This window comes from Manihot esculenta, chromosome 8 (assembly GCF_001659605.2).
Source record: "Manihot esculenta cultivar AM560-2 chromosome 8, M.esculenta_v8, whole genome shotgun sequence".
Classification (NCBI taxonomy): Eukaryota; Viridiplantae; Streptophyta; class Magnoliopsida; order Malpighiales; family Euphorbiaceae; genus Manihot; species Manihot esculenta.
The window spans coordinates 25,364,476-25,373,017 of record NC_035168.2 but is presented as its reverse complement, the minus strand read 5'-3'; the positions used below and the strand labels follow the sequence as shown (position 1 = coordinate 25,373,017).

Sequence of the window (8,542 nt, the reverse complement as noted above, 5' to 3'; positions counted from 1 at the left end):
TAAAAAAATGCCTGAACTACATAACTTCAGCAAGCATATAAGAATGCTACATCAGTTATTTATCATTGGCCTATTCTGCTCATCGACCATTACAAGAAAATGGCCTTTTAGCGAATGGAATTTGGATCGCTAAAAATTAAATTTACATTGCAAAAATTAGTAACCATAATTATCTCATCACAATAGGCTTCGCTACTGAAAATTTAAAAGGTGGAAAAAGATAATCCATCACAATTAATATTTAGGAAAATATGTATCAGTTGCTAAAACTTCAATTTCAAAAATATTGTAAAGATAATTACTACAAAAATACCTTCGCAATCAAAAATCACAAATCTATATACCTTGGCAATTAAAAATCAGAAAGCTATATTCCTATGCAATTGCAACAAAAAATTCAACCGTTATAAGCTGTAATATAATATGATCACTTTTTATTATTCATTTTTGCATGTAATATAAAATATAAAGAAAAATGAGTAAATATAATAAACTATTTTCATATACAGCACTTGAAAATAGTTGTTACACCAAGTTGATCCAAAAACAGTATCTTGTACAATCAATAATATATATATTCAATGAATGAAGTCCATTCCAAAAAGACATGAGACTAATATATCTGTAAAGGAATAATGTTACCATAAATGTGAGATTCCCACTCTATTGAAGTTACAATCAACAAATGTTTTTGGTTAATGCATTATTGAGACTTAACAGAGACTAGTACAAGTCATATTAATTCTAGATATCCCTTACATCTTGATTTATCAGAATAACTACTTTCTCTATCTGTATAATCCATCAGTGGTAAATTTACTGAAATGCAACTATTACAAAAGAGAAGCTATGAAAATCATAGGTAAGAGATGTTTCTGCATAATTTGATCGAAATTGCTAATTAATGCTTCAACACTAAATTCCTTTATGGTCTATTGCCACAAAAACCATGAAACTTAAACCAATCAAGTATTGTATATAATTTCTCAGCATTTGGTGGCACAAATAATGCATCAATGAGAAAAAGTTGAGGGGGTTGGCAGGAGAAAAGTTCAGTATCATACCAGAGCAAATACGATGTCCAAATCCTTAAATTATAAACAAGTTTTAACAAAATGGACTGCAAGATTCCATGTTCATCTTTAGCAATCACTTCATCGCATGCTCCGGTGTAAGGACACTCTAAAAGTGTGTTCAAATAGTTATCCAGGCATGATCATTAGATTCAGCGAAAGAAATCTACAATTGCAAATATTTGATAATTAATATGGAACAACTATTCAGCTATTCACATTCACAAGACTGCAAGCAATCTAGGTATAAAAAAATATAACAAAACCAAAATCAAATTGTTACAATATAGAGAAGGCTAATTATAGTTCAAGGCCATAGCACAAAATATTAAGAAAAGTACTTTTGAAGCTTATTGAAATAAAAGTTGTTGACCAATATAGATGTAACGACCCGGAAACCGAACCGCTACCGGCGCTAGGATTTAGATTGACTTAAGGTCGCCGGAATCCGTAGCAAGCCTATTATACATCCTGAGTACCTGATAAAAATCCCATACATGATCATACATCATCACAAAAACTTAAACATTCCATGAAACCAAACTCAACCTGTACATGTATCATACTGAAAACATAAAACCCATACTAGAGCCCTCAACAAATGTTCTAGTATGGTTAACATCACATGCCTCAAACTTGGTTCAAACATAACTTATAATTAAAAACTTTTACATAAGGATCATGTTAACAGGAATTACAAAGGTAAAGAAAACTAAGACCAAGCACAATTTTAATCCATTAAAATTTACATGTCCACACTATACTATTACAAGAACTATACCAGCTACTATGCCGACTTCCCGATGCTATCTTTGATCCTACAAACCTGGAGTTAGGGGAAAGGATAAGCTACAAGAGCCTAGTGAGCAGAACATAAAAACAGTTTAATAAACATATGCTCGTATGAAATGCGTCACAACACAAACAATTCACATCAAGATGGACTTGTCACCAGTAACCCTCTACATATTCCAATGTGTCCGGCCCTCGACGGAGCTCCTCAGGACTTTCGCTAAAACATAATATAACATATCCATAACGCCAGAGGCGTAGAATAGGCAAGCCCTAATCTTTCCCTTACATCATGCCAGAGGCGTAGAATGGGCAAGTCCTGGTCTTTCCATATCATATCATATCATATCATAACATCTCGAGGGCTAGTGAGTCATCCAATATCCATTCACATCAACAGTAAATTATGCAATGCATCATATTCGTGAATTCTAATGCAAGCATTCTAATATATATAAACATGGCATTCGTGATGCGTGAACATGATAAAAAGTTTGATTACTTTGAAAAGACAGTTTAGTTCTACTCACCTTTGGTTGACGCTCGCCTAACACTGACGCAACTAACTCACTGAAGGCCTTTACGGTCTCCCAGGTCCGATCCTATACAGATGGAGTCAAATGAGGGACCAAACATGACTATTACATGACTCTAAACAACTCCCCAAAAACCCCTTTAAACATACCAAAACATGCACATAAAACAAGCAAAGGAAGGCTGGGCAGGGGACTTTCGGCGGCAGGTTCGGCGGCCGAAGGTCCCTCACAGATCCGAAAGTCAGGGACTTTCGGAAGCAGGTTCGGCGGCCTAAACTCCACACAGATCCGAAAGTCAACAACCTTCGGGGGCAGGTTCGGCGGCCTAAACCCCTTCACAGATTTGAAAGTCCATGCTTTTAGGGGCAGGTTAGGCGGCCAAAAGGCTGCCTCCACAAGCAGGTTCGGCGGCCGAACCTGGATTCTCCAGAAAGGCAGAACCCGATTCTGCCCTATGTACATAGCCACCAAAACTCTTAAATCCTCACACCCAACTCCTCAAAACATGCATACTCACTCATCAAGCATAAGGGGTATAAAAACTAGCCTAAACCCCAACAAACAACAATAAAAACTCATAAGAGCAAACATTCATTAAAAACCCAACTCAAACTCTAAAACTTTAGATCTAACCATTTTATGCATTTTTAACCCTTTACCCCTTCTTAAAACTTGATTAAAACATAAGAAAAGTAAGGATCTAGGCTTACCTCTTGGAGATCTAAGGGTAGCAGCAACCCAAACTTGGAGATGAGAGAAAAATGATCTCCGGAGGTCTCCAAGATTTAAAAACTTATATTCAACTCAAATCTTCAAAAACAAACGGAAACTCGTGAATTTTCTGAAAGATTTGAAGGAAAAACAAAAATCACAATGGGTGGGTATGGACCTACCTGTACCCGAAAATGTAGAGAAAGTTCTCTCATTTTCAGGCTGAAGGCCTCTTATAGGTGGCTAGATAAACCACCTTTGGGCGCCGAAAGGGGAGGTCCCGTGACGGCACCACCTTCGGTGGCCGAACCTGGTTTTTCTCCCCAAAACTATTTTCTTCAAAACTCTTTTCTTTCTTTCTTAAAACCTCAAATTTTTCAAAATTCATCTAATAAAAACCTTATTTTACCCTTCCTAAGGAGATTCCAGCTTCGAGATTCTGGGTTCCAACAGAGATTTCGTCGAAAGGTTGGAATTCCGACGCCGAAGTCTAGCCAGGTATTGCATTCTTCCCCCCTTAAGAACATTCATCCTTGAATGTTCAACACAGCAAACATAACATTAAGAACACACATGAAAACATAAGATACTTACTTTAAAGGAGATAGGGATATTGCTGGAGCATGGACTCCCGGGTCTCCCAGGTGCACTCCTCCATGTTGTGGTGATTCCAAAGGACTTTCACCATCGCGATTTCCTTGTTCCTTAGCTTTCTGATTTGAGTGTTTATGATCCGCACTAGCTGATCAACATAAGTGAGATCTTCTAGGATCTCTACATCAGGTTCATTAAGAACCTTGCCTAGATCTGATACGAACTTTTGTAACATGGAAACATGGAAAACCGGATGATTCTCTTCATAGAAGCAGGTAAATCTAACTTGTAAGATACATTCTCAATCTTTTGTAAAATTTCGAAGGGTCCGATGTACCTTAAAGCTAGTTTACCTTTCTTCCCAAAATGAATCACCCCCTTCATAGGAGACATCTTAAGCAACACCATATCTCCCTCCTGGAAAACTACATGTTTCCTGCGGATGTCTGCATAACTCTTTTGTCTACTCACAGCTGTTCTGATCCTCTCTCTAATAATAGGCACTACCCTGCTGGTGATCTCTACTAACTCTGGCCCTGCTAAGGCCCTTTCTCCCACTTCTTCCCAGCAGATGGGTGACCTGCACTTCCTCCCATATAAAGCTTCATAAGGAGCCATCCCGTAGGCTAACTCCACCAATGGTAGATGTTGCTTCCAAGAACCGCCAAAGTCTAGCACACACATTCTTAACATATCTTCTATCGTTTGGATGGTTCTCTCTAACTGTCCGTCAGTCTGTGGGTGGAAGGCAGTGCTAAAGTCTAGCCTTGTGCCCATAGCATTTTGCAGACTCCACCAAAACCTGGAGGTAAACTGGGGTCCCCTATCTGACACTATTGATACTGGAGCCCCATGCAGCCTAACAATCTCTTCTACATATACCTGCGCCAATTTGTCCATAGAGTAACCACTCTTGACAAGAATAAAGTGAGCAGATTTGGTCAATCTGTCCACTATTACCCATATAGAGTCTAGTCTGTTGGACGTTGCTGGTAATCCCACCACAAAATCCATTGCTACATTTTCCTATTTCCACTCTGGAATTGGTAGTAGGTTGAGCATCCCAGCTGGCTTCTAATGTTCCAGTTTCACCCTCTGACATATCTCGCAAGCGGACACAAACTGCGCCACTTCCCTCTTCATAGCTGACACCAATAAACTCTCTTCAGATCCTGATACATTTTGGTGGCCCCAGGGTGAAAACTGTACCTAGCATTATGAGCTTCTCTCATAATGTCTCCCTTCAAACTTACGTCGTCTGGTACACACAATTTGTTTCCGTAACAGATGATCCCTTTGTTGTCGAATCTAAACTCACCATTCTTGCCCGTCTGAACAGTTCTCGCTATTTTCACCAACTCAGGATCCTCATGCTGTTTCTGCGCCACTTACTCCAGAAACATGGGTGTCACTCTCATCTGAGCCACTAGTGCACCTGTAGCAGACAACTCTAGTTGTAAACCCTCATTAATGAGCCTATAAAATTCCCTCACCACCGGTCTTCTCTCTACTGAGATATGGGATAAACTGCCAAGTGATTTCCGGCTGAGGGCATCTGCTACTACATTTGCCTTACCCGGATGATACTGGATATTGCAATCATAGTCACTAAGCAGTTCCACCCATCTTCTTTGCCTCAGGTTCAACTCTTTCTGACTCAAGATGTATTGCAAACTCTTATGATCTGTAAAGATCTCACATTTTACCCCATACAGATAATGCCTCCACATCTTGAGTGCAAAGATCACAGCCGCCATCTCTAGATCGTGTGTAGGATAATTCAACTCGTGCTTCTTCAACTGTCTAGAAGCATAAGCAATTACCCTCTCATTTTGGATTAGAACACAACCTATTCCCACTCGGGATGCATCACAAAACACTGTGAAATCTTCATCACTTATAGGCAGATCTAACACCGGTGTTGACATCAGTTTTCTCTTTAGCTCTTCAAAACTTTTTTCACACTATTCTGACCAAACAAACCTCTTATTCTTTTTGGTCAACTTGGTCATAGGAGCGGCAATTTTAGAGAAGTCTTGGACAAACCTCCTGTAGTAATCCGCCAAACCCAAAAAGCTCTTAATCTCTGTCACTGTAGTGGGTCTGAACCAGTTAGCTACAGCTTCTACTTTCTTAGGGTCCACCTAGATTCCCTTTTCTGACACTACATGCCCCCAAGAAAGAGATACTCCTCAACCAGAACTCACATTTAGAGAACTTGGCATACATGCCGTGTTCCCTCAGGGTCTGCAACACAATCCTCAGATGATGGACATGCTCCTCTGCGTTTCTGGAATACACCAAGATATCGTCACTGAAAACAATAACAAAGTGATCTAGAAACTAGCTAAAAACTCTGTTCATGAGATCCATGAATGCTGCGGGGGCATTGGTTAACCCGAACGGCATCACTAGGAACTCCTAATGCCCATATCTGGTCCTGAAAGCTGTCTTGGGTACGTCTTCCTCTCTAACTCGCAGTTGATGATACCCGGATCTCAAATCTATCTTCGAAAAACAAGCGGCTCCTGCTAGCTGGTCAAACAGATCATTGATCCTGGGTAACGGATACTTGTTCTTGGTAGTGACTTTGCTCAACTGTCTGTAGTCGATACAAAGCCTTAGGGATCCATCCTTCTTTTTCACAAACAAAACCGGAGCACCCCAAGGTGAGGTACTAGGTCGGATGAAACCCTTATCTACCAATTCTTGCAACTGCTCTTTCAACTCCTTTAACTCTGCAGGTGCCATCCTGTAGGGAGGAATAGAGATGGGTCTGATTCTTGGCATTACTTCAATTTCAAACTCTATCTCCTTAGCAGGTGGTAAACCTGGTAGCTCGTCTGAGAAAACGTTGAGAAACTCTCCGACTACTGGCACTAAAGCTGGTTCCCTAACCTGACCATTTAACTCTCTAACATGAACAAGAAACCTCTGACAACCCCTCCTAAGCAACCTATGAGCCTGTAGGGCAGATATCAAACCTCTAGGCATACCTATTTTGTCTCCTCTAAAGACGACCTCTGATCCATCTTGTTCTCTGAACCTGACTACCTTGTCTTTGCAGTCCAAGGTAGCACCATGAGTAGAGAGCCAATCCATCCTTAGAATGACATCAAAATCAGTCAAATCTAGAACCACAAGGTCAGCTGGAAGGCATTTATCCTCAACAAAGACTAGACTGAACCGGCAGACTGACTCTGCCACAGATGGATCACACTTGGGCCCACTGACCCAAAGAGGACACTCTAGCCCGGAAGCTATCAAACCCAAACTATCTACGGCTCTTGGAGAAACAAAAGAATGAGAGGCACTAGGGTCCATAAGAGCATACACATCAGAACACCCAATAGTGAGTTTACCTGACACCACCGTGTTCGATGTGTTGGCCTCCTGCTATGTCATGGTGAAGATCCATGCTGGAGCTGAAGGACCTTCCCCTTAGGAACCTGCTGAAGAAGAGGTTGTCCCTGTCCCTCGACCTCTCCCTCTGCCCTGAGATGTGGCTAAAGCTGCTGGCTGAGCTACGCTGCCAGAAGCTGTCTGCTGGGACTATGCCATTATAGCTGCATTGGGACACTCACGTGCCATGTACCCCTCCTGTCCACATCTGAAATAAGCTGTAGTCCCAAACCGATAAAGCCCTTTGTGCGGCTTACCGCACCTCACACATCAAAGCTGTCCGAACCAGAGCTGGAACCACCACCCATTCCCAGACCAGACTTTAATCTGCTCCAGAACTTGTTCTTCTTCAGCTTCTTAGTGGATCTATTCCACTTTTTACTTCCTGAGGCGGCTGCACTCAGAGAGGAGAGATCAAATTTCCCTGTACCCGAGGTTTTGGAACCCGAGGACTGTGCCACCTGTTGCTTAACTATCCCCTGAATGATGGCACTAGCCTCCATTTTCCGCGCCGCATCCACAATAGTGTGGAAGCTCTCTCTCTCTGCTGCTAAAATCAAGGAGGAGTACCTATAGTGGAGTCTCATGGTATATCTCCTAGCCTTCTTCTAGTCAGTGTCATAAGCCTGACCCACAAACTGAAGCAACTCCAGAAACTTATCGGTATACTCATCCACACTCATGTCTTCAGTCTGCCTCAATTGCTCAAATTCTATCACCTTCAACTCCCTCGAATTGTTTGGAAAAGCCCATCCTGCAAACTCATTTGCAAACTGTTCCTAAGATATGCTATCCAGATTCGGGTCCACATAGTTCTTGAACCATTCCTTTGCCTTCTTGCATTTTAAAGTGAACCTCGCCATCTGAATGGCTCTGCTATCATTGGCCCCTAGCTCATCAGCTATCATTTTCACCGTCTTGAGATACTCAAACGGATCATCACCTATTTTATACTTAGGATCATCTAACTTCAGATAGTCCGTCATTTTCACCTTGCTCCCTGCTGATAGGTTAGGTTTGGATGGTTGGGTTTCAGAAATTTCTGGTTCTGCTGGGGGAGGAGGTGGTACAACATTCCCTGAATTAGGATTTGTTGGATTCTAGTAATAAAAGGGTGGAGGTGAGAACATGGGGTAAGGTGGGTATGGTGGGTAATAGGGAGGATAGGGCATGTGTGAGGAGTACGGGTGGTAGCTAGAGAAATCTGATGGGCCTTCCATCGGATACCCGGGTCCCCATGGGTAGGGGTGGTACTGAGGTGGGTAAGCAAAACCCGAGGCCTGAGCACCTCCTTCAAATTCTCCCATACCCTCTCCTGAGAAACTCACACCCAGACTTCCGTCTCTTCTTTGATCATCCTCCACTGTTTCCCTAATATCCGCAGACATCCTTCTCGGATCTGTTCTCCTTCTGTTTACATCAAAAGACCTTCTA

The 8,542-nt window shown here is 41.7% G+C and overlaps 1 long non-coding RNA gene across 2 annotated transcripts in view; it reads right to left on the bottom strand.

Annotated features, from left to right (window-relative positions):
• Positions 1 to 1,224: 1,224 nt before the first annotated feature.
• The window catches only part of LOC110621141, a 36,773-nt gene continuing 29,455 nt past the window's right edge, over positions 1,225 to 8,542 (bottom strand). For both annotated transcript variants that reach the window (XR_006351654.1, XR_006351662.1), the window contains 2 exons: positions 2,396 to 2,467; positions 1,225 to 1,899 (listed from right to left, as the gene is read on the bottom strand). This is a non-coding gene — a long non-coding RNA (uncharacterized LOC110621141). The remainder of the gene's footprint in view (positions 1,900 to 2,395; positions 2,468 to 8,542) is intronic.